Here is a 27184-nt window from a genome sequence, read left to right as displayed (position 1 = left end):
CGGCTTGCAGAACGACAGAGGACTGAGAGGTGGAGCCGGGAGGGGAGGAGCCTGACATTGCACGAGGGATGGAGGGACGAGGCGAAGCTGGAGGAGAGGAATCCTGAGGCGCACGGATGGCTTGGCGGCCGGCCAAGGCGGAGCGGAGGCGATGGAGCCTGGTGGAGCTGGTGGACTGGCCCGGGCACAGTGGAGAGGAGGGAGCTAGAGCCTGCTGGCGGGAGCTCGAGGCGGGACGATGGGGCGATTCTTCACTTCACACGAGCGGCGATGCGGAGACGCCAGCATCTGCGTACGGAGGCTCCAGGTGGAGGGCGGAAGGAGGATATGCAGAGGCTGCTGGGATCCATCATCGACATGCTGCAAAGGTGGGGAGAATTACAGATGGTCTTCGAGGCTAACAGCCTGAGGAGCCGGCACTGGAGACAGAAGCGCCTGAGGCGCGGGCACTGGAGGCGCTTTGCACGAGCGCGAGCACTGGGGCGAGCGGAGAGGAGGCAGCTCTGGCAGGCGAAGGTTGGGCGGCCATCTTGGGAGTTCTGGGCAGCGGCAATATCTTGGAAGCGGTCTTGGCAGGCGCGGCTATCTTGGAAGCGTACTTCTGGGCGGCGTAAGCGCCATCTTAGGAAGCTGCTCGGGAAGGCGGCCATCTTGGGGAGCGGCTCGGGGAAGGCGGCCATTACTGGATTTGATGCGGTGTCCTTTTCCTCCTCAACACCCAACGTGAAAGCTGACCCCACAGTCACTAAACCGAACTCTATAAACTGAGCAAGCGACTCACGTGGACCCTCTCAAACAAGTTTTGTCTTGAGTGGCTGATTTATTCCCTCGTGAAACAACTCAATCAATAAACAGTCAGGTATGTCAGAGAGGTAAGCCATGTCCAGAAATTCTTGGGTATAGGCCTCAATTGATTGGGTGCCTTGCTTGAGGGCCAATAAAGTTCGAGCGAGGGTCCTACCTGGCCATGGATCAGGTGAAAAGCCGCTGGATCCTGGTGTGAGGTTGCATTCTGTCACGAATGAAGGGTCTGAGGCGTGCGGATCCATTTGCAGGCTTTATTAAAGGAAGGCATGGTCAAACAGGCAGACGTCAAACAGGGCAAACAGGAGTATCAGAGATGAGGCAAACACAAAATCCAGAAACAGGCGGTGCTCAGGTCAAGCAGCAAACAATCAGAAAACCGAAAAACAGACAGGGTCAAAACCAGGGAAACCAGAAACAATAATCCACGAGCGATCTAACAAAGAAACAGGCAAAACAATGCAACCTGCAGGTGAGGGGCCTACAAAAGTATTTATAGTCCTCAGACAGGAAGTAGCAGCAGAGGGAGTGATCGCAGATCACCCAGAGGTAAGAGCTCCCTCTGCTGGCTTGGTGACAAGTTGTCATCAACAAGAATACCTAGAGCTAACAGACAATATGTTGGTTATGGGCAAGGATATTTCACATATTGTGAGTAATGTAACAGCAAAAGGACACCAGAATTTTGACACATAACACACCACCTATGTCAATATTAAAATTATGTAGCTTTTAGCTGCATAACACTACTTTTCAACTAATCACTTTCGAGTCAGTGAGCATGACTACCAATTGTATGAGAGGAGCACAGCTTTCACGCTCAACCAAATTAACATCACTAGCCAATTCGAAATTTTGCTTACATAATAGTACATAATAGTATCCATGTCCAATAGATGAATGGAGAAGCGTGACAACTTGAAAAAGCTGTGAGGCACAAACATGTCCATTTTAACGCATATTTACATTAAAAAAAAGGAGCTTTGTGAACAGCTTCATCTGGCCCACTTTTGGTATGGAATGATGGCATTTGGGATCCATCCACCTGTTTGCCCAAATTGGGCTACATGGAAGCCAAAAAGAAAGCCTAACGTCAGACATAAAAATAAATTAATAAAATAAAGCAGAACTGGGCCAAATCTGGGCCACAATTACTTAAATTTTGGCCCAGATCTGGTCCAGATTCAACACAACTGCTCCGGCCCACATACTATATGGAATAATGGCATTTGGACAGACGTTTGCCAGATTTGGGCCTCAAATAAACCTCAGCATTGTCGCATGTAAGCCAACCAAATAAACCAAAACTGGCCCTAATGTGGGCCACAGTCAATCCTCACATTCCTCACGTGGACCACATGCTGCAAAGAAAGGTAACATTTTGCAGCGGTCCACAAGCCGGCCACTGCACAGCCACATTTTAATAATGAACCAAATAAACCGTAAATATACATTATTTTGGCCACATTACACCTTAAGTTGTTGTTACAGCAAAGAAATGACCAGAGGAGGCATTCTCATTCGTGCATCATTTACTGAACTTATAACTTCCAGTGCCCATGCGCCCATTACACATCTAGAAACTGCAGGGCTTCTGGGTAACAACTTAGGCTGGCAGGCACATTAACCAGTGCTCACTGTGCCAAATCTTTGCCAAAACTGGCCCAGATACGGTTTAATATACCTAGGTGATATTTGTGGCATCATCTACGGGCCACTTTAGGCTGATAGCCACATTAGCTAGTGCTTACTGAACCACATCTTTGCCAAAACTGACCCGGATATATTTGAATAGAACTGGGCCACATTTGCTGCCACATGTGAGGGACAAGATTAGACTGTGTCTCCTGTGCCGCATTTTTGCCAAAGGTGTCCCATATTTGTTGTTTGATACTTGGGCCATAATCAATAAATAGCCTATGTAAAAAGGTTTTTACTTAGGCCTGCTTGTGGCTCTAATAGTAGATTACAGTAGATTACTTGATCACCGAAATAATCATTAGTTACAGCTAATAGTTAAAATATTTCAAATATTTCAGTACCTAATAGTTAAAATATTTCAAAATACAACTGCGTCGTATTATTTTTCGTAATGTAAAAGAAAATATTTCTCAAAAAAAAAAAAAGAAACCAAAAAACCAAAATTTCTTAAACATGGCATTAAAACATCTAGTGATCGGTAGCATCTGTCTCAAAAACATTAACATGTATACGTGTAGCAGGCACTCATAAGCAAGGCTTTAAAGATATATATTTTGACAGCACAGTATATACAAGAGTTATGATGCCTGAATGATGTGAGATTGATCTTCATCAATAGGCCTCAGAAAAATGTAGTAAAATTCAGATTTTTCGTAAAATGAAAACAATTAGCAAGGCATGTTCTGAGATTGAATGTTAGATCATGAGCAGTGTTCTCTTTGAGTGATTTGTCTGAGAGAGAGAAACAATAATAAAATACAGCAGTAAAGAAACACATGTGCCAAACTTTAATAAAAAAAAAAAAAAAGTGATTTCAAGTATCAATATGACTTTAAACACACAATAGTCACATGAGAAGAAAAGAAAAGAAAAGCATTTGGAAGAAATGGAAATGCTTCAAACAGGACATTCAATAAATCCAGTGTACACTTCATCATTGCTAAACCCTGTAATAATAACCTGTGTTATAATAATACAATTCATTTTAATATATCACTGACTGTTAACGTATCACACAAGAAAACATGACTTAAAAACACTCAAGGAAATGGATGTGGTATATGTATGAACTATGTATCAAATGGTACTTTAGCGTTAGTGTTTCACACATCATAAGCACAGATAGCTAAATTAAAAGATATGCTTTTAAGCAGGCATACAGTTAAAATAAACTATTATATGAGATGGTTTTCAAATTCATTTAAAATGTTGCATTTAATCTATAACACTATCGCCTGTCATGTCTGCTCCAAGCAGTCTAATCTGAGGGTGAGTGTGAATCATTTCCTGTTCAATTCATTTTACGTTTTTTTTTTTTTTTTTTGAAGGACATGAAGTGAAACACAGAGGTCTGAAGACCCTGAGGTGATACAATGTATTTTACATGTCTTCTCCGGGGTCCTGGAAATGTTCTGGGACGTAGTGGGGATTCGGGTTCAAAAACATCGTCTTTCCATTCCTTCTTCAATTGGCTTCATAGTCGTGGGTGCTTTTGTTAGAGGATTTTCTCTGAAGGAAACAAACAAAAAAAAACTAATAATCAGAGTCTGAAATAATGTTTTTAATAATGTCTTTCACAATAACAGCACGTAGTTACACGCTAAGGTTTAGATGTGATGTTTTTAGGTATAGCGTTTAAAGTCATATACGAGACAAATCTTTCTGTTATTCTCTTCACAGCTCAACGGTACAATAATGATGATGTAATTAAAATCACACAAACAACATTGTTATAAACACTCTGTGCGTGTTAAATAAAATTAGCAGTATCTAATACGTGTAGCGCAAATTTTGAGTCTTGTGCCGAATGATCGGTCACGCTATACTTTTTTTCTGTTCATTACGCATGCTGGAAACTCAAGATCATGCGAATTTCACTGCATTACAAAGTTCAATTTTGGCTTTCTAAATAAATTTGAAGGGAAGACACTAAATCATTTGTGTCACTTCAGAGCTGCACTGAAGGTAAATTGAGTGCTTTATCATTTATTATTATGAATGTCTTTCTCTTTTAATTTGCAACAGAGACTGGCATATTATGGCTGTTGTAGTATTCAAAGAAATTTTGCATTTGTAAAGTCTAACGTGAACGCAGTATGAAATAAGTGTTTTTATTATCACATTGATTAATATATGGCATTTGTTAGTCGGCAGTACTTTAGTGTGCATACCCCTTTAATAATCTGAAAGATGTTTCAGATGAGTCCTGCTGTATAATAATTGATACACAATTTCTAAAACTCTAAATTACATGATCGAATCTTTCTGGTTGTGAATGTAACCTTTGGTTCCTTGAAAAGCACAAGGCTATCGATGCGACTACCTCCTTAAGAGCAGGTCATATGGTATTTTAAATAGTCCTAATATTGAGTTGGAGTCCTTAAGCATTTAAGGTCAGAAAATGTTGCATATACGTTGAATATTTCTATTACTATTAATACTATTACTTTTAATAATTTTTAATACTTTTTACTTTTAATAACTTTTTTAATTAATATTATCACTATTACTGACTTGCCAGTGACTTCGAAACAATTCTTTCCACACAAGTTCGGAGCAAACCCCTTTCTTCATAAGCCTACTCCTGCTCTGATTGGTCAGCTGGACAAGACTGTTTTGATTGGCACAAAGAGGAGTCCATAAGCACGTTAGCTACCATTGTCATTCCTAAAAAAAATTTTTTAAATACGTTTAGCTGCAAATCTGTGAACACTCACAAAGCAATAATGGTGAATACGTTAGCCGAGTGCTAATGTGACAAAATGAACACACTTGATGAAAAAATACAGTATGTAAACCGAAATATAAGTCTGTGTGCTAAAACCTATACCTGCATGAGGTGTATATTACATATTAGCACAAAAACCTAATATTTTGAGCACTCAAAACTTAATATTTTGAGCACTTTTGAGCACGTTATAACAGACATAACGAATCGGTTGTACTGGCAGGTTGTCGTTCGTTATTCAAATAAAGATTAGAATGTGACAAATATAAAAGCCAAGATTAGCGAAGCAGTCCTCTGAAAAATGACGAGCACACAACAAAAGGTTTAAATAGTATTTTTGTCTGCTTGAACACTTCTTGGCGTAATGTAAACACACAGCTTCGCACGGTGTGACATGCATCATGCATCACAGCCTTATAGGATTGCTAAAATCAGGCATGTTTTGGGCTTAAGGTCTCTTAGGTTTATGTCTCGTTACAAACATCCAACACCTGTGATCACAAATTGATGCAAACCATCTAATTATGCCAATTAGCAAATTTTACATAACCTCAAGTTCATTCACTCCAGATGGCAATGGCTAATAGGTACTTGTAACATTGTATACTAATGTTGAGTGCTTTTGCTTCATGTAGCTTGAAAACATTTTAGATTTGTTTTTCTTTTCGGAGCAGAGGTTCAGAGTGGCACATAAATCAAGTTCAAGGCTTTTTTAAATCATATATTCGAAGCATTATGATTATATCTAAAACAATAAACTCAATTGAATTTCAAAAGGGGTTTATAAACTTAGACTGAAGGGGTATGCAAACCTCAACTGTATGTATTAGAAGATGATCAGTCAACTGTCAAAAACCCAAAAGAAGCTTCTGCAAAGCAAAACAGGTAACTGTCCATTTTCCCATTATTGATATGTGGCTAAAAAATAATACAAAATTAAAAATGCATATAAAGTGTAGATTTTATTTAAAAACAAAAGAGAGTGCCAAGTGATATGAAAGATATTAAACTGTATACACTGATCAGCCGCACAAATAAAAAACACTGATAGTAGAAATAGTACTGATTTTTAGTACTTTACAATGTTACCTTTTGGGTCACCATGGACCATGGAGAACTGGAAGAAGGTGGTTTTGTAATATTTTGGCTGATTACATAACAGTGTAGTGCTCTTACTGTATATTCATCTGAAGAATTTAGTTGAACATTGTATGATGATGTTTTATGGCATGAAAGTTATGGACAAACTCATCAAATGCAGTTTTTTGGATGTTAAAGGTTAACTTCATAGCAGGTCTGGTTATCAGAAGTCACTTGTTTTTGACCACTAGGAGGGAGTTAATCTACTTTCTGGTTATATATTAAAAATGGCGATTTTTGTTGGGGTTGAGGAAGAGAAAGATAGTGAGAAAAAAGAAACCATCTTACACCCCATCAGGCCCGATCTGAGGTCACAGCTAGAGAAGGAACAGGAGGAGAAAACATCAGGGACACGCCTGATATTAATAGTTTGAAATCACACCAATGTATTGTGCAATACCACAAATTTAGTACCCTATTAGCAACTCACATTGGAACAGATGGAGTTCAGAGTGGAGATGAAGAATGCAGATTAGACATTTTAAATAAAGTTAGGAGTGACAGAGAAGAGTGAGACAGTGGTTTATTTCAGCAGTTGTGGAGTTTAATTTCGGATCATGCGTGGCCTGTGGTGTAAATTGTGGTTAGTGCTCGAAATGCAGCTTAGCACTGATTAGTGAAAGATACTGTAGCTCAAGAAAAGTCTATAGACTTACGGGTGATGACCCAGTTGACCCCCTCTCAGGATCTGGTTGAGCACATCGTCTGTGTCACTGGTGCTAGCCATGCTGTTCCTCATCTGCATCATAGACAGCTGAGAACACAGGCTTGGCTGGCGGTCCATTTTCTTTACAGCCTATGGTTCAGTCGCCATAAATATAGTTAGAAATATTTCAGCTTAATAAAAAGCTTTGTAAAGACACGTAGGCATAAATTATATTTTTCTACAAACATCTAGTCCTGGTTGAGATTTCTAGATTGCCTAAAATGTACAGGTTTTGGCTCTGTTTTCCTTTTGATATGTTCTCCATAGCCCTCATACGTACTTGCACATGATTATTGAGCAACTATATACAAGTATCCACAATACCAATAATAAAACACAGCCAAAACCCAGACAACTAAGGCAGTTTATATATCCCTGTCCCGTCCTGACTGGCCAGACAGAATATTTAACCCCTTAACTGTCATTTAAAGTTTTTACCATTAAGGTGCACTATCCGATATTATATAATAATGAACAAAAACATTTTGTAACATGATTTTGATGCAATTTGTAATGCAGTTTTAAAGATTTTAAAGCAGGGTTTTCAACGGATATATTATTTCTTATGATTTCTAAACGTGATGGGCAAAAGGCTTTTTGTGACTTTTTTAAGATGTAAATTTTTTTAGGAGCACTATATATTTAGGATGAGCGACAGTTCGTAGGTTAAATTGTTCAAAAGGACACCCTCCAATCTCCCCCCAGCACCGCATGGAGATATCAGTTAAGGGATTATGTGTGCCCTATTCAGCGCAACAGGATAATCTTACATGCTCACGGTGGAGGTATGTGTATTTTTATTTGCCGCTGTAGTTTGTGGACGCATGCGTGGCAGCGGCCCTACTCTGCCATGTACCTAATTAAAATGATCACATTAAAGTGAACATGCCATCTTTCTTACCTTTGTCACTCCAGGGTTGGATCATTGAGAGAGTAAAAGCTTATTGGTGGCGTCTTTGGCAATGAGGTATCTGAACACCTCGCTCAGAAGCATTCCTGACTCCAGGAAGTAAGTCAGGCGCTCTCTCTAGACCAACAAAGGAGCTTTCTTGTAGTTTCCTCAGCAGTGATTGTCACCTGTACATTCATGCGTATGGGACTGTTAAATCGTAAAGGCTGTATATTAGTCATACTCTTCCACAACATTACCATATCTTGAGATGGCTCCTCATACCAGAATGCTGATGGCATATTTTTGAGAAGCATTGAAACCATTCAAACTATTCAATGCATGCGTTTAAATGCACTTTTATTACATTACCTGAAAACCTCTCCCCTGTTCATCTGAGTCGATCTAAATTCTGGAGAGTCGATGAAAGCATTTAATGTAAATATTGTGCAGTGAAATGGCCTCGGTATGATACCCTCATCCTGTCAAATGCATAAAATTGGTCAGAGAATTCAAAAACAATGCACATGTGATGAGAACAAATATGGACTCTAAGCGAAGTGAAGCTGCGCATTTCTTCCGCTGAGAAGAATGTTGAGGCTGCCATCAACAGAGGTCTTGTCTTTCGTCAAAGATAGAGCTGGCCCCTTTCTTTAAAGTCTGGATGATTTGCCAGGACTGGGTCGGGTCGAGCCTTCTAAAACAGAGCTTCAGCACTATTACGCGGGGGCTCGAACGTAAACATGTACAATGACTCTCAGCCCTCTATCTATCTTAATCTGAGTGAAACAACATAACCAAAAAAGTCAAACCAGAATCAGAATTTCATTCAAAAGGAAACGCGACCATCGCTACTAGCCACTGCTGTACAGAAACTACTCTTGAAGACAGGAAGACAGAGAAAAGAATATAACCCCGCAAAAAGCCCTCTGTACTCACAGGTCTGGCGTTTATAAAGCAGGAAAAGAAATGCATGAAGTTCACCAGAAGGAAAAACCACATTCCACACCATCACATCCAGTGTGCATCTAGCAAGTGGCCCATGCTATAAACAAAGAGCACCCTGAAAAACAATAAAAGAAAATCATTTCAATGTTGTGACCGGCAACATACTTTGAGACGGAACATCACTGGATCTCAAAACTTGGTTCACTACTACCATAGTTATTCGCACACTACAACCACGCAGGCTATCAGTGCCAAATCAACTTAATAATAATAATAATAATAATAATAATAATAATAATAATAATAATAATAATAATCTAGCATCTCAGTATAGGTAATTTCACTCTTTTTTCATTCTGTTATTTGAATGGTTACTTGAAGCTGCATGATATTTTGAAGCAGTAAAATTATAACATTAATTAAAATCAGATTAGTGCTAGTTTATTTATAAACATAGTATTTATTAAAGGTTTGATATATTTGATACATAACAGTTTTAATTCGTATCTTTATTTTTAGTTTAAGTTTTAGTAATTTTGCTACGTTCTCTTGTTATTTTTGTAGTTTTTCTAATTTATTTATATCTTTATTTTTCTTAATTAATATCACACCAGTATCAACTCTTTTTTTTTTTTTAAATGTTGTTTAATTGCAGAGACATTTCTGGTTTTCATTAAAGTGTTTAATACAACATTAACGTTTTATATTCATTTCGATCACGAAAAAAACTTTTACATTTTAGTTTCAATAATTTCGCTTGATATGAGATCTAATGTAATTAACGCCTAATCGCACCTTTCCTGAGCTTTTAAGCCTAGTACAATTGCTACAGCATACGTGTACGACCGTTTTAAAATTCAATTTAACGATGGCTAAAAAAAAAAAAAAATGCAGGATTACTAGCCATTGCTCTACAACCAGCACAATAGGTCCGCCAATCGCGCAAGCGCGTTCTTCTGTTTGCCGTTCATTAGAGGGCGCTTCCAGTACCTGTCATCAGCAGCAGTCTGGAGGAAGATCATGAAGCGCTATCGTGGTGGGGATGAGGAACCAGACCAAGGCTCAGGTTGGCCAGGTGAAATAGCAGGTGATGAGACTGCTCCTGGGTCCAGGCATGCCAATACCGTGAGGTTTGTATCTCCAGCGACTGATGGTACACTGGAGGGCAAAGGAGATGGTGTGTAGTCAAGAGTCTGACATTCTGCTGGGTTGATGGGGAGATGGCTGAAGCAAACTGTTAGAACAGCCACATTCGCAAACAAACAAAAGCATATGCGGCATGTTTCCTTGAAGAAGAAGCATTGTCTTATCTAAAGGGTGTACGTTCCAGGCATGAATTTCTTTTGAATAAATACAAGCTAAATATCATTATACTAGTCTAATCTTAACTATAGCCCTGTCATAAGTCAACGAACAAAAACAAACGCACTTCGAAATATAATTCCGGTAAAACCAAAAACGCAGTCACTGACTCCAACAAACTTTCTGTCTCTCTGCTTCACGCAATAGCGCGCAAGGTTCAGGCTGATTAAATGGGTTCTCGAAACGCTTTATTAGTGAAACGCTTCGTTCACCATCGGCGCTGTCGACGCCCGCAATGTGCGCGGTCTGGAGGAATGTTACGCAGAAGATAAGATCGCCGTGGCCGAGCTGAGAGCTGCAGCGCGAGGAGCGCAGCATTCCAGCCAGATGACAGGCGTTGATTTCTGCGGGGCGGCACACAAACCGAGCGGCTACTCCTCCGCCTGGCTTGCGCCCTTCCTCCACCAGAGGGAGACGTTTACGATCGCAACTGCTTTTGTCGACGCCGGAACGTAACCGCCACACGCCCTTAATCGTGCCAAAAATAAATTAAGCAAGGGGGCCATTAGATCAGTCTCCATCGGCTATAGCTTAGGTGTAACCTAAGAATCATTGGAGGATCGTAGATGGAAGTCTGCTATGGTTTTTATTGGAAATAAGGTTATGGATAAACATGGTGTAGGACAACTGCACGGTTGTTTCATTTACGCAAAACACATATGCATAGACAATACGAAGATTAAAAATAACAAAACTGGCTATAACGTCTCCCTCGCTTCCTGAAACGGCTCCCTTCATTAGAACCTGTGGCTCTGTAAGATTGGTTATTATAGACACAAGCAAAAATCTCAGGTTGACTTTTATTGTATTTCATGCGATTTAGGAAGCACTGATGATGCAGAGAGGTGAAACCATCTGTCTCACGCGAGAGTTTGATTCAGCAGTTAACCTCCAAATATGAGTGGCTCAAACGTTTCCTATAGAGAGAAACTGCCTCCTGAATAATTTCTGGATTGTTCATGTTGGATAAATCTGCACGGATGAACCAAATAAAGAATGCATGAAACAAAGACAAAAACGTTTGGGGGAAAACCTAAAGCTTACATAATATATATAAAAAAAGAAAACACAACAACGTAGGCGATTAATCAGTCACGACTACAGAGGAGTCTCTTCCGCCGGTTTGTTTTTACTCCGTCCCCAGCACCGGCTGGATTCACTCAGGTTTTCTATTTCTGGCTCCGGCCCGTGACAGGTTTGGTAACTGAGATCGTAGCGGAACCTGCGGATGTTTCGAAAGCCTTGTCGCTGAGAGAGAAGAGCCTTCTCCGCGATGTCGTTGTGCAATTGTGAGCGCGAAGATCTTCGCGACGCAGCGGTGCTGCGCGAACAGCAGGCAGAGTTTCTTCGTCTCCACGCCACGTACCCGCACCGGTTGTCCGCACGCAAAGTAACCTGGGAAAAATAAAACACCCAGAACTCGTCCCGAATTGAAGCCATAGCGCGAACACAAACGCGCTGATCTATTCACCTGAAAGACTCTTCTTCCGAAGGTCTGAGGAATCCTTAATTCGGAGAGTCCAGGAACTGAAATGGATCGATGAAGTGCAAAAACTCCCTCGTTCACCGTCAATTTTAATTTATGTCAGACAACGCAAATGACATATGAAAAATTACAACGCGGATAATTTCCCTGTAAAAGCCCATTTACTCACCTGCCTGAGATAAGCAATCAAAAGCTCCGTTCATGGGGGTTTTGCTTCTCCACGGCGAAGCAGTGGCTCTATCTATAGCGACGTCGCCGTCACAACACCCACCGATCTTTCCGAAATGTATCGCTGACACCTGAGTTTTTGAACAGGTGCTCGTAGAGATCCTGAACTCTTTATCGAAAGTGACGCTGCGCAGTCGGTAGGACACGCGGACAACTTGCGCCAGGCAGAAGGCGAAAAGCGCGAAGGTCCACGAAAACGAGTCGGTCGTGCAGGGGTTTGACCATGCCCATCGAATAGCAGAAAAACCTGAGCGTTAAAAAAAGCTGAACATGTAGAGCAATCCGCAAAAGCCGCTGCCTCATAAATCCTAAAATCAGCAGTATATGCAAAGCGAGATGAAACATTGATCCTTCGGGATTCTCCTCTTCCATTCTGAGCACACCGGTATTCCAGGGTTCCGCCGTCGAGTTATTCTCCGTCAAATGATCCATAACGGAAATTGTATATATCAATAATCGTATATATCGGTGCCAGATACCTCTGAAGAGATCTGGTCTGCGGAGGTCTTCGAGCTCCCAGACCGACGGCTCTTCCAATGCGCGCACAGAAACATAATCCTTCAGTCTCCCAGAAGGGAAAACCCTTACTGAAGTTTGTAACCAAGTTCTCATTTGTGTTCACTTCAAGTGTGCTATCAGGTTAGGAGCTTCCCACAGAGGACTAATGGTAATATAACTAATAATAATTAAAGAGGTTGGAAACATTACTGCCTACGCACTTTTCGCCCTACTCTTGTTACAGAAAAGAGTTTTAATTTTTGTTGACTGGATATTTGATTAATGAATTTTAGAAAAGGTTGTCGTTTCATTATTTATATTGCAATATTAAGGTGTGAGTATTGATACGATCGAGAATTTATTATTTTATTTTCTGTTCCACGGCATGCATTCAAAAGCCATCACTTCATTTATATTTTGTAATATTCGGTAAGCATGTATTTTTTTATTTATATTTTTTCCTTACAGCACATTTCTTTTCATGGACTTTATTATTAATAGCATGCAGACTATTAATAAAGTTCTTTAATAAAATCTATCAAATGATTAATTGTAATTATCAGATTCAAAGTAAATATTTTTAGTTACATAAATATATGGTGGTATGTGTACTCTGTATCTATATTAAGAATATATAATACAAACATGTATAAAAATGTTGATATATTAAATAAATGTATAATTAAATATATACATGTGTAAATATTAAATCACTTAACAACAAACAGAGACTCTAAAAAAATACTCTGTAGTTAAAATAAAATAAAAAAATAATATCTGTTTTTTAAAAATGATCTTAGAATCAAGTTGTAAGAGAGATTTTTTACTTCAGAATATTAAATAATATATATATATATAGAGAGAGATTTATATTCATTTTACATTAACAGCATTTTACTGTAAAATTACATGAAATGTCTGTTTAGATATTGTGCTTTAACTCCAGCTAACTCTGGAATAATTCTGCCCTATTAAAAATTATTAGAAGAACGATTGTTTATAACTTTCGAGAGAATCTTCTCTGAACGTCTGAGAACATTTCCTTTGTCTGATGATCAAACTGTTACGATCCTCAGTTCAAAACCCAGAAATGTTATTCATGCTGAACCGTTTCTTCCATGCATAAAAGAACTCTTGTAATTGGAGTAGAAGAGTTGAACGGAATGGAATTTACATTATAAAATAGGCTATTGGTTCTCAATAGGTCACTTGAGAATAGCAACGAAGTGATTCAAGCGCTTCTACCTGCAAACGAACAATGGGCTTTTTCGCAGAGTATATTATGCTAATAAAGTATGAAGAATTCCAATTTCCAAAGCTTTGTGATCAGGTAAAGGCTTGCGTGTGAAAACATCACACATAATGAGGCGTGAGATACTGCGTGTGACACTGGGGCAGTGCTTTTCTCCTTGGGACACAAATCAGGTTGTTTCCAACAGCGGCAGTTTTGTTCTGCTGGAAATAACTCATCGTTAAGGCCCCGACCTCACCCCCAGCATGCATGCCTGCCAGCTGACAGGTTTTCACGCACACTCCGGGGATGGAAAACAAACTTCACTCTGAGAAAGAAATTGAGGACAAACCTTCAACAGACTCGGGATCATAAAACCTCAAGTGCTGAAGTCCTAAACATCATATCTTTCCGTGTGTCCATATAATCCCTTTGAATAAACATGGAAGAACATAGCAGAGCATGTTGTTAAGACAGCTGACGCGTAAGAGGGTCAAAGCTACAACAGCTCTGCCTTTTATACAGGCTATCAGGGACACCCAGCATGTCTATATATAGATCCAAACCCAGACCCCAGCATATCTGCCAGTGGGTGTGTGTGTGTGTGTTTTCACAAAGAGAGAGAAACAGAATGAAATAGCAATTGGGATGTGAGACCTGGGTGGAATGCACGCCTTAAGCTAACAGCATCATTGTATTAGACTCAAAAAGTGGTGTGTGCATGTTCACTGACGGATGAAGTAATTCATTCGGTCATTAATCTAAAAGAACAGCATTTTCATTTTGGGGACCGAGGACACCTTAGATGAGAGGTGTTGTGGAAAATATAGAACACCACCATGAGAGTCAGTAATCCTCAATGCTGGTGGCAGGTTTCTAATTGCATCTTATTAAGTCTTAAAATATCTCTGACATTGGCAAGGGGGAGTCTTCTGATGACTACAGTAATGCTGTAACTATAATACAGGCCTGGATTTGTCTGAATAATGATAATAAAAAAAAAAAAAAAAAAAAAAAAAATATATATATATATATATATATATATATATATATATATATATGTATATATATATATATACTTTTAAAATTATTATTAATTTTTTTATAAAAAAAAATATATATATATATATATATATATTTATTATATATATATATATATATATATATTTTTTTTTCATTATAACCTATCAATATTGACTATCAATATGTATTCATCAAGCCGTTTCTAGTTCATGTTGCTTTAAATGCTAATGAGTTCTGCTGGCTCTGGCCCTCTTCAGTAGTGATGAGCAGACTGTAAACCCCAAGAAACCTTTCTGTACATAAAGCTGGATCATGGATGATAGTGGAATCCGTGGCATTTCTTAGCAAAACGCAAGTAAAGTCATTCATTATTACAACACTGCCTATTAAAGTCCCTTGCTAACAAAGGCAAAGTATAATTAATGCTTTATTACATTCTGTTTTCACTTTATCCATTTAATGGTTAATTTTTCTGCAGTAAGTGAGCATACGTAGCATATGCTAAATGAAACAAACTTTATATTTTCAATCAAACAACGTTTGAAAAAAGTTAAAAGTTTAAAAACGTTTCACCTGGTACATGTTGCACCACCTGTTCAATAAAAATGGTCAAAACATAAGGTAGTAACTTAAATTTATGTTTTCATCAACATTATTAAAAAGGCACACAAACCTTTAAATTTTGTAGGATCTGTGTTAAAGGAATATTTCACCAAAAAATGAAAATTTTGTCAACTCTTCCAAAATACTTCCCAAACCCGGGTAAGGAAAGTCTTTGTTCTGAAGAGTACAATGAAAGACATTTGGAGAAAGTTGTTTTAAATACAACTGACTCTCCATAGTGGAAATAAAACTCCCCTACTGGTGAATCCACCCTTAAGACTCAAGCGTTGTCTTAAATTGGCTTTGTGCTTTCTCATAATAATATGTGACCATATAGGCTACCTGATCTATATTAATGAACTATATTTGTCTTAAAATGGTCTAGGAAGCAATATAAATTGATCAACAAGAATCCACATGACTGCAGTCCATCAATAAACATCTAGCGATGAAAGCTGCATGTTTGTAAGAAATATATCCATCGCTAAATTGTGGTTCTGGCCAAAGACAAGTTCTTGAATCACAGTTAGCACTTTCTCCGTTAAATGCCATCTACTGCAATCCTCTGTTTATTTAGAAATCAGTTTACACTGTTTTGCGTTTTAATCCGTGCATACTTGTTCAAACATTTCGCTTATATGCTTTGTTCTCTTTTCATAAATGTAATCCTGCCTATTCTGACGGCACCCATTCGCCGTACACAGGATCCACTAGTGAGCAGGGTGATGCACCCTAAAAGCAATGCAAAGAATAAAGAAACAGATCGTAAAGTTGGACTCGACCTGAATAAAATTTTCAGCGAATCTGCACCTAACTGTTCCTTTAATAAACAATCGATGAGCATATCATAAAAGCAGAGAGTTTGACCGTGACGCAGTGTAGCGTAGTATAAATAACCTGGTTGATATTACTCAATAGCTTGGCATCACTGCCTCTACAACACCATCTGGGTTTGCAAAATAAGGAGAATGGACACACACACGCACACACACACACACAAATTACAAGACTACCATCTCCCATTTCCCTTTGTTCTCATGCTTCTACAAAGAATCACTTCGGAGCAGGTGAAATGAAAAGGGAAAAGTAGCTTTAAGATGAAAACGATTTATGACAAACAATGTCCTTTCCTTTCACTCCGCAATCAAAATATCAAGGAGGAGAGGTCGTTTACCTTTCTTAGGACTTCTCTTTGTTTCCTGCAGAAGATTTAGGATGCCATTTTGTTAATTTTAACTGCAAAATAAGAGGCAAAGCTAAGCTGTATCTATTCATATTTTACTCCTAAACACATCTCCCTCCAAATGCACAAGTGTTAGCAATGAATCACGCAGGATGACTGACGCAAGTAAAGATTAATATTAATGGCACATTCAGATTCCTGACTGTAAATTAAGATTGGTTTAAGCTCTCAGCTCTGCCTGTGTTGAAAGCCTTTTTCATATCAAATCAGATGGCTGATAGGGTGTTTCGCGGGACCAACGCTTTCTCGGTCTTGATGGTTTAAAATGCTGGTTTATCTCGTGAGCTTGATGCAGCCAGTGTTATCCTTAACTTAAAATGAAATTAAGAAGCATCTAGAAGGTTGTCAAGAAACGACGAAATCCCTAACTCCTACACAACCCTCTCAACACTTCCGAACGCTTCAGCCATCAAATCACAATCAAGACTTTCCCAAAATGTGGGTAGGAATATAAGATGATGCTGAACTGTTCGCCATACAATCAGCGAGGACAGTGGGGGGTGTTCCGGCCGGCTGATTATGGACGCACAAGAACGGCCACACACAAAGGGCCACTCTGAAAATAACTTCAAAGAGCACTTCAAATCCTGAATTAACATGATGAAGTTATAATTATAATTTGTGATACTGACTCGATAAGATTAAAACGAGTCTGCCCGGAGCAACAGGACGCAACATTGAATATTCTGCATCAAGTCTTCATATCACGGTGACCTTTTTGATGACTGGGCGATGTTTACTGTGCCACTGTGGCTAAAACTAAAATTTAACATTATCTGGTTATTTTATAATCCTGTTTAAATCAGCATTACATTTATAGGTCCATACTTCACTTGTATTTTTTTAATATTTCTTCAATTAAGAGTAATATGCATTTAGTTATGCTTAAATGTAATTTTTTAATATTTAATTTTCTAAAAACTCAAAATAATTTTCAAAAGAACAATTAGTTTGACTTTGAAACAGAATTATTTTGTTGTATTATAAACGGTTTAATACATCCGTTGAAAAAAAATATTATTTCATAATACTGGTTTGAACGGTAGTATAAAAAAATATTATGTGCATTTATTTTTATTTTTGAATGACAATTTAGAAACATATGAAAGGAACATTAACGGGTTTATCTAAATAAATATTGATCATCTGAATAAAAAAAAAGATAGACTGAAGATAAGCATTGAAGAAATAATTTATTAAAACATATTTCATATGTACGATTACTAAGAAATACACATACGTGTGAGAATCAAAGCACTGTGCATAGAAACATACAACATTAACATATTTGAAATCATTTGAGAAATAAATATTTTTTAAGAATAAAGTATTATTTGCATAATTTCTGCTGGAAAAATGAATCAAGACCTGAACAACAGTATAACTGATTTAGGTGGAAATGCACGATATAGAAGTGGTTAAGCAAACGTTGGAACCTTATCATGATTAATGCTGCGCCAGATATGCTCCAGATAATAATTCATAGACAAACATTTTATAGAGAAACTGTTATTCATTTCAGTATTGTTTATTTAATACATATGTGCAAATGTAGTGAAAACACTGATCTGTATTTGCATGAATGGTTTTCTTAATATTGGGATTCATCCATAATATATTTAAAATACATTTATTTCGTAGTTTCCAGTATATTTAACATGTCATATACTGACATATCTTTATGAAGTACAGCTATTATTTGGGGTATTTTTCTTTAATATTGACGTTAAAATGTTTTTGATGACATTATTGATGAAGACTTCTAAGTAATCCCAACAATATCGATCTTAAATGCAAGATATTTAAATGTACATGAAATATAGGATGCTGTAAACTGCACTAGTTCCACTGCACAATTGTATACGTCAGCTTATCTTTAGTTGGATTAAATAGAAAATTTGTTGTTTTATTTAACTTACTTTGAGCAAAGCAGTTTAGCATACCAGAAATACAATTATATGCAATACATATTTATTTTTCAAAAGTAATATTAATAAATGTGACCATGGAGTACAAAACCAGTCATATAAGTAGCATGGGTGTATCTGTAGTAATAGCCAAAATGCACTGTATGGGTCAAAAGGATGCTAAAAATCCTTAGTTTCTACTGTAAATATATCAAAACACAAATTTTGAAATAAAAACTGCTCATAATGGCGGTCTCTGTGAGCTATGTTCGAAGCTAGATCCAGGTGATGGATCGGTTAAGAAGAGCACATGGGTTTAAACGTTTGATGGAAGCTAGGGTTCGTGATCACAATATTACTCAGCCATTCTAATATAGTCTTTTTTTTTACAAATATGTTCTTGCACGGCACAATAACATAAAACACACACACGTCATTCGCTCAACTCTGAAGTAGATCCAGCACTTCTTGTCCAATTCCTGCTCTCATCTTATCTGGATTGCTTGCCAAATGATTATAGCAAAGATGGTCAGCTACTAGCTTACAGGACAAGAGCCAGAATGCACATCCTTTGCGGATTTTCTTGAAAGGAAAACACAATTTACAGTATATCAAACAGCTCTGACGCATATCAGCGACGATTCGTTGCATAAACTGCCAGTAGAAAGTCGAAAAATCATTTTGAAATATAGACTGAAGAAGTGATAGACATCTAATATGCTCACCAAGGATCTACTTATTTGTGTGTAAATACAGTGAAAACAATAATATTAAGTGAATTATTATTCTAAAGAACTGTTTTCTATTTGAATATGTATTTTAATATGTAATTAACTGATGGACGGTAAAGCTGAATTCCCAGTAGCATTGCTTCAGTTTTCTCACAAGATCTTTCAGAAATAATATATGCTGATATGCTACTAAAATATTTCTATTATTATTAATGGTAAAAAATATTTTCTGGAACAAAAACATACTGCATGCTATTTCTATTAGATTTTATGTGAAAACACGATTCATTTTATTTCTTGGGACTTTTGTTAAATAAAGGTTTGTTTTTGTTAAATATAAGATTATAATTTATTTAAACAGGAATCTTGTGATGATTCTCATTACTTTTGATGCATCAGTGCATCCACCTGAATTCAAATGTAAATAAAAAAGTCTAATTTCTAACTTCACAATAATTTTTCATAACTCTTACAATGAATAAGACACTTAGTATTATTAATGTTTAAAAAAGAAGTTGTACCATTATTTTATTATAATATTATATGTTGTGTATAATAAATAAATGCAGCCTTTGTTGATCATAATAAAGTTATTTCTAAGTACATAAAATAAAAAATATATTACAAAAATATATACATTTATTATAAAACAACACACTAACAATACGAACATGACAACAAAATAAAAACCTGATTTCTGAAAAAATTAAAAACAAATGATCTGCTTTTAAACTCTCCATAGTATATATATATATATATATATATATATATATATATATATGATCCACTTCACTGTTTACGACTTGGCCAGATACCCGATAATAAGCAGCCTGATGGAGTTGTTCAGCTCGCCCACATGCACCTCTCTGCACTTCCACGCTGGCTTCAATGCTATCTGTGAATCGATGAGTGAGAAACCAGGTCCAAAATCAGCTTAATCAGTGAATCGTGCACCTCTGGCTGGAGAGTAACCATACCAACCTATCATGTCTCCCTGGTCGCGGATCATGACCGCATGTCCTGAAGATCTGATTGACATCCATAATGTCTGACTGAATCTAGAATCAAGCAGAACAGAAAGCATTTGGGACCCGATTACATGCAATTAACATCTTTATAAAGGTACAAAAGAAATAAAACAAAGTGTTGATATTTTATGACAGGCTAACTTGGAATGCTTGCGAGAAATAATATTTTATATGCAAAGCGCCACCTCCAGCTGACGGATATTATCTTCTCTTCTCTCAATGTTCAAGGTCCTCTTCGTGAAAGGCCTTCTTCTGTCTGCATCCTCCACCTTCGTTTCTTTTCAAATGAAAAGAACTGTGACTCACATTGTTCATATCTGATTCAAATCAGTAAATATATATATATATATAGTTATTGGTTTTTGAGTGTCAAGTAAAACAATTCCATGTTCGATGTGCTCTATATCCACCAAAAATGATGAGAAAAGTATCTTCACAGTCTGCGGTTTTCATTCTTTTTATTTATGCCACTTTTAACAAACCGACACGCTCGTGAATACGATGACCTACTTTTCGAACGTGACGAGCTGTTCGCTCTGATTCAGCTTTCTCGCTTACTCGTAAAATAAAACGCATATTGTTACGAAACGGCAATTTCTGGATTGAGCGCGTAGATAAGCTTGAAATCTATACTACGCGGAGCCTGAGCTCGCCGGCCCGCGCTTTTACACCGATTCGCCTTCTCCGCAGCTCGCTGACCACTGGAAGTTGCTGGAGGGCTGGCCGGTAGTCATCATCAGGACGGCCTTTCTGAATCCTCTGCCGTCAGCGCGTTGAAAGGGGCGCCAAAGTAGCACGAAGCCTGGTCCTCGCCGTACGCAGGCTTGAAGCGCCATGACGCTGAACTTCACGTGTTCAAGGAGACTGCGGCGGCAGAGAGCCCAGGTCTTCAGATGTCTGTTGGTTCTTTGCTAACTGGTTTGTAGTAGTGCTGCATTTGCTGGGCTGTTTCGCGAACATACATAGATATTCATTTTATATAATTCTCTTAATATCATACCAAAATGAACAGACGCCAATGAATAGTACGCATGGCAATCTATTTTGTGATTGATTACGCGGTTTCTTTTAATGCATTAGCATCACTAATAGTTACTTTTATAATTGTAAAGGATAGTTCTACCCACAAATGAAAATTTTCATTATTTACTCAAATTCTCAGTTGCTCCAAAACCATACGAGTTTTTCTGCTTGCGTAACGAAGATATTTTAAAGAATTTAGGTAAACTAGACGGAAAGTGTTCGTTGTCACCTCCAGGATGAAACTGAGAAGAAACTCAAGGCAGGTTTAAAACAACCCGAAAGGAAAACGTTCGCTTTGGGTGATTTTATTATTTCTTAAGCACTAGATGATACTAAATCACTGCTTTCCGCCGCTATTCCTATTCGTAATCATACTATAACCAATTTGGCATAATTTATCGTGTTGGTGTAATACAGTGATTATCACCATCCTTATAATGGAGTTATCCTACTAAAATATGACATTATTGGTGTTATTTTTGTTTGCACATGTATAAAAAAATCATGAATAAAAGTAAATAAATAAACCGTAAAAACAAACAAAGAAGCCTTAACCTTGCTGAAATGATATTTTAGACAAATAAATTTAAGTTTGCTCAGTTTACCTGACATCAGATCACCTCATGCCTGATATATTTAACGCAACCAGGCTCTGTGTTCTCTCTAAAATTTGTGTAGACACATTGGCACATAAAATAAGTCCAAAATGTGCCCTGGTACCCACCATGTATTCGCTTGCATATGACTACACAATAGATTGGCACCACACCTTCAGTCTGTCCTAGTTCTGTGTGTCTGGTCTGGTACAAGCTGGAAAAGCATGCCTTGATTTGACTCAGCTATATTATGAAAACATAACAAGTTATGATAGGGAATACAGATATTCAATCGTGAAACCTCAAAGCGTGTTTGTTGGAGAATAAAAATGATAAAGAACTGTGATGGCAATTCAAATCATCTCTCCTGCTTGAGAGGTTTTGATGCTTCTTAAACAAGACATAAGCATATACCCACTGTTTTGTGTGTGATTTTCGATGTTTGAGCTGCATGTCTGAGTGAGGTTGTTGAAAACTTCTGGGCTCAGGGGAGTGACTGTTGTCCATCATTCTGTAAGACATGACGATTTAAAAACAACACGGCTGTTTACATCACATGTCATTCATTATAACACATTTACGATATACGTGCGTTTACAATCATTTTCAAAAATCACAACAGATAATTATAATACAGGTTGATATTAAAAGATAAACCATGGCTGAGCAACTAAAATGTACTGCGTACGCAACGCAATGAGACATCATATCGGTTCTAGCTGAGCAGGCCCTTCGTCTGATAAAATGATTACTAGAAATAATTTCATGTTGTCCTCTGAACGGATTCAACAATATTTGCAGTAATGTCATCGGTACAAAACTGTTTCAAAGAAACTGTGAGGAATGAATCGCATGCACCTGTGATGCTCGGATGCGGCGACGCGCTGCCCTTCTCTCCCACGGGAAATAAACGGATAGAATGGCCGAAAAAAACATTATACACAAGACATTTGTGGGCGGGAGCCTATCAAGCCATTTCGAGAGGTTCTAAAAATTTTGTGCTTTTTTATTTTTTAATTTATGCAGTTTATTTATTAACGAGCCAAGCGTCGGTTTGATTAAAAGGAATAATTGTCTAGAACCTTTCTATAAAAAAATATGCAATCGCGTCTCTGTCGAGATGATACTTGTTAAGTATTTCTCAACGCGCGCTTTTTGGGGAGCTCAGTCACGATCGTTTGTGATTTTTGAATAAGGCTAGCGCGTATGAAATTATTTTATATGTTATTATTTTACAAGTTTATGTGTTTATTTCTATTTATATGTCGTTGACCAGCCACCGGTAAACGTTTAGATATTTTTTAATTAAGACAAAAATCCTTTGTAAATATCAATATGGTTTTTCATTGTTGAGCCACCGTGCGCCCTCTGGAAGAACAACTTGGTCTCGCTCGCGATAGATAAGTAATATTTTTCAACTAACGTGTCTTTAGAATGATGGCTAGATTCACATTAGACACAGTTCGTGTGCGTCACATTAATTTCACGTCTTTTCCAACGAACGTAATGTTTTATTTATTTAGATTCATTTACTTAGGTCTCTCTCTCTCTCTCTCTCTCTCTCTCTCTCTCTCTATATATATATATATATATATATATATATATATATATATATATATATATATATATATAAGAAGTTGCAGAATGGTAGGGTTTACTTTCAGAGAAAATAAGCTCTTTGGCAGTCAGATTCCTGTCTCATGACTTTTATAGGATAATAGATCTCACACACAAGCCTCATCACATGACTTCATTTCCACTGAGACCTCTTACCAGCAGAGTGTTGGTGCTTAGAGCCAGTCTGTATTTATTAGACTAAGAGTTACAAAGATTAAACTATTAAAATAATAATAATAATTAGTAGCAAATAGTTGCAAATAGTTTTGTGAAGTCTAGAGTCAGTTAGGAAGACCGCTTTTGAAGGGCTCCTTTTAGGCCTACGTTAGTTCAATTATGCAGCCAGAAGAGGGCGCTGTCGCTTTAAGTCGTGTTTATTCATTCGTTTTTAATGTCTTTTTAAGTATCGTGAATCCAACCGTGTTCCAAAATTTGCAGGTTTAGACCGAAATGACACGAGTTTATGAGTATACGATGATTTTTATTTGGGTTGAGCTGCTTAAGTGTCAGCCTGTCTTAGAGTCTGTAGGTCTGTTGTTACCTATTAATGAGAAAAATCAATATTAAAACTGATAATAACTTTAAAATGGGACATCATTTATCAGTGAAATGGTTACTTAACTTACGACACGTCATTACGGATTGTAATGTGTATTGTCTTAAAGGATTTTTTCATTTATTTTTCTTTCTGAGGTATTTAAAGGAAATTTAACGCAAGCTTAAAGTCACTATTGCAATACTGAATGCGCCCACTGAAAGCGATATGAACTAAGCTACTTGTTTGGAACCTCTTTTTAACATACATACTGAAACATAATGTGTGTTTATAAAGTAATATAATTATAATAATAATATATACATGTTCCTCAATTTATCCATGAACTAAATGTGTACAGTATAACAGTATATTTAAGCTGAATTTTCTGAATCGTCGCTCCATTCTCCAGACGTTTTCTTATTATTATTACGGTGGTGCTGCTTCATATTCTTGTGAACCTGATGCTTTTTCTTTGCTGAAAAAACCCAAAGAACAGCATTTATTCCCATTTAATGCACCCTTGCTGAAAGTAATTATTGAAAAGAAGAAATCTCCAAATTTGAAATAATAGTGTTTTAAAAGTATTGTTTTATCTCGAGGTGGCATAATGTTGTAAAAAGCGCGTAATTGTGTGTTATGTTCAAAAACCTCAGAAATGTACTTTAAAAGCTTTTTAGATTTCAGCTATTTGCTTTTAGCTTTTTAAAAGGGAACGTTTCATGGAATGAAAGTGAGGTGCTTAATCGAGGTTGAGGTTTCTTTTTAAGATCCGCTGTAAGAAACATTAGTATTATTTTACGTATGCGATAATGTTACTTCGGTGTTTTTGAACAGTAAGATTATTGGTTCACTTAAACAACCTGGTTAGCGCTTGCCTCTGTTTGTTTCTCTCCTAAGCCGCTGGAGTCAAAGGTCGTGAGTGCATTCCACTTTTTCTCATTGTGTCATTCATAGATAAAACATCTCTCCTCGGTTAGCATCTCTCTCTCTCTCTTCCTTATCATTCTAAGTCGTTCATCACCTCTCTTTCTCTTTCAAAGTTCCTTCCTCTGTCATCAGTACGACCTTAGCATCTCCCTTTTGACCTCTCCGAAGGCTTCCCCCTTCCCTCACCCCGTTTTTCTCATGAGCCATCAGGACGCATCGGACGCTTTGTCGCCAAAAGTCATTCACCATAGAGCAGCCGCGCACCAATCGAATCTCTCCTTCATCACCCAAACGTGCCTCCGGCGTACCAGTCAAAGCACAGCTCATCACGTAGAAGTTTACATGCACGCGCGTCGCTCTTGTTTGTAATTTTGGGATGGCTGCCCCGGACATTGGCCAATTTCGTTGGGCAAGATCGTGTGCGTTTGGAAAGCACCGCAAAAGAGCTCATAAATCTCACCGCTTACGGGATGAGCGTGAGCAAGACTCCTTTTAGGAACAGTCTTCTTGGAACTCGAGGTTTGCATCCAGTACTCGTGTTCTTGATCGACCTGTTCTTGCCTCTTACGCAATAAAAATCACTTGGGTAAGAAAGTATTTTCCAAGACCAGTAATGACGTGTAAACGTCTGTTAAATGACTCGACCAAACAGTCGATTAAAAAACTATTCTGTTGTCCGGAAACAGCCTTTGTCTTTGTTGCATTATAAATAGATGAATCACATAATGGGTGTAGTTACGGTTATACTATTTATTAGATCGGGGTTTATTAGTGGCCTAGTGGTAAGGTTACTGGCAACAGGGAAAAATGTAGGGTAGCAACTTAAAAGGCACTTATTAGAGACTTATTAGAGTGTTGATGTGAGAATATTTGTCCCACAATTTTTCCCATTATTTAACTTATATATATTACTCACAGTTACACACACAAAAGGCGTATATATTTATTTTAACTTACTTGAACAGAGCGCTTATTATGAAAATAATACACTAAAGTGGGAAATAAATTTAATGGGTTTTTAATGACACTTTTTCTCGAGTTTATTGTAATTAGAATAAAATGTATTATATTATACATTTATGCTAAACACAGTTAGCTTATGTAGAACTTCTTTCAACTTTATATGATCTTCTATTGTCTTTGAAATATGGTTCAAAGTATTTGTGGTAAACTAAAATATTCTTTTATGCCATTTCTACTGAAAATCGAGTGTCGTGTTTTTAATCGCACATTCGTGTAAAGTTGCAATTTGTCAACGCAACAAAATAAGCATATTCTTTTTGAACCATAATTGTTTTCAGCGTATAAATGATATTACCTATCAGTACAGTTGTTAAAAAAATACCTTTAAGTGTACATTAAATACGTTTCTCATTTCATGACTTCAAACGTTCAAATATTATATTTCAAAAAGACTTTTTTTTACATTACTTTGTTCATAGCACATTAATTAATGTTCATTTATAAGAACCTTGTTTGTTACAGAAGCTACTTAACAATAAACACATAATTTTAATAGGTTTTGCCTCGATTTGAAATAATATTTTGCATGATCAGCAATTTTGGTGGTATATTGCATGCCTGATGTAAAATCTGTGCCTTAACGCAAATTAAGTTAACAAAGGCTTTATTAGAGGATGAGTTGCTTTATTGTGCTTTAAGTAAAAAAGTCTTCATTCATGTTGGATGGAAAATGATTGGAAAGTCAAATCACTAAGCACGAGCAAACACTAGGCAGAGAGTAGTTCTAGCGAGGATTCGGATGTTTGCGAAACCACACCTTTGGACAAACGGAGTCGGTGCTTACCTTCCTGCAGTGGGATCGTTTTTCAGAGGACAGAGGGTCAGATGGCAGCAATTATCACACCCCCACTCAGTCCTGACAGCAGAGGGTCGGTCAGCGGTGGGCGACAGCACAGACTATAGGAGGGCTGGAGCCACCATCACTCTTTCTTATGGCATATTGGGCCCCTAAGGGGATTTTTTTTGCCCATCTAACCTATAAACTTTTCTTTGTGCGTTTTCTTCATCTTCCGCTAATTATTTGTGTGAAGATACAATGCGATCTGATCTTCGGATCCTGACCTGAAACGGATTTTAGAAAGCTGTTCTAGGGCTGAATACTCTCATTGGTCAGCTTTTCCGGTCCAGATGCCAAGGTTTCAAATACAGTCAGCACTGGGACTTTTTGTGTCACTTGTCTATGTTTGCGCGTTCCAGACAGAGA

General features: G+C 37.5%; 2 pseudogenes; both read right to left on the bottom strand.

Annotated features, from left to right (window-relative positions):
• Positions 1-1799: 1799 nt before the first annotated feature.
• LOC122360327 lies at positions 1800-9130 on the bottom strand (annotated as a pseudogene).
• Positions 9131-9944: 814 nt separating this feature from the next.
• On the bottom strand, positions 9945-12424 carry LOC122360324 (annotated as a pseudogene).
• Positions 12425-27184: the final 14760 nt, after the last annotated feature.

The sequence above is a fragment of the Puntigrus tetrazona genome, chromosome 16 (assembly GCF_018831695.1).
Source record: "Puntigrus tetrazona isolate hp1 chromosome 16, ASM1883169v1, whole genome shotgun sequence".
Lineage (NCBI taxonomy): Eukaryota > Metazoa > Chordata > Actinopteri > Cypriniformes > Cyprinidae > Puntigrus > Puntigrus tetrazona.
This window is presented reverse-complemented; position numbering and strand designations above follow the sequence as displayed.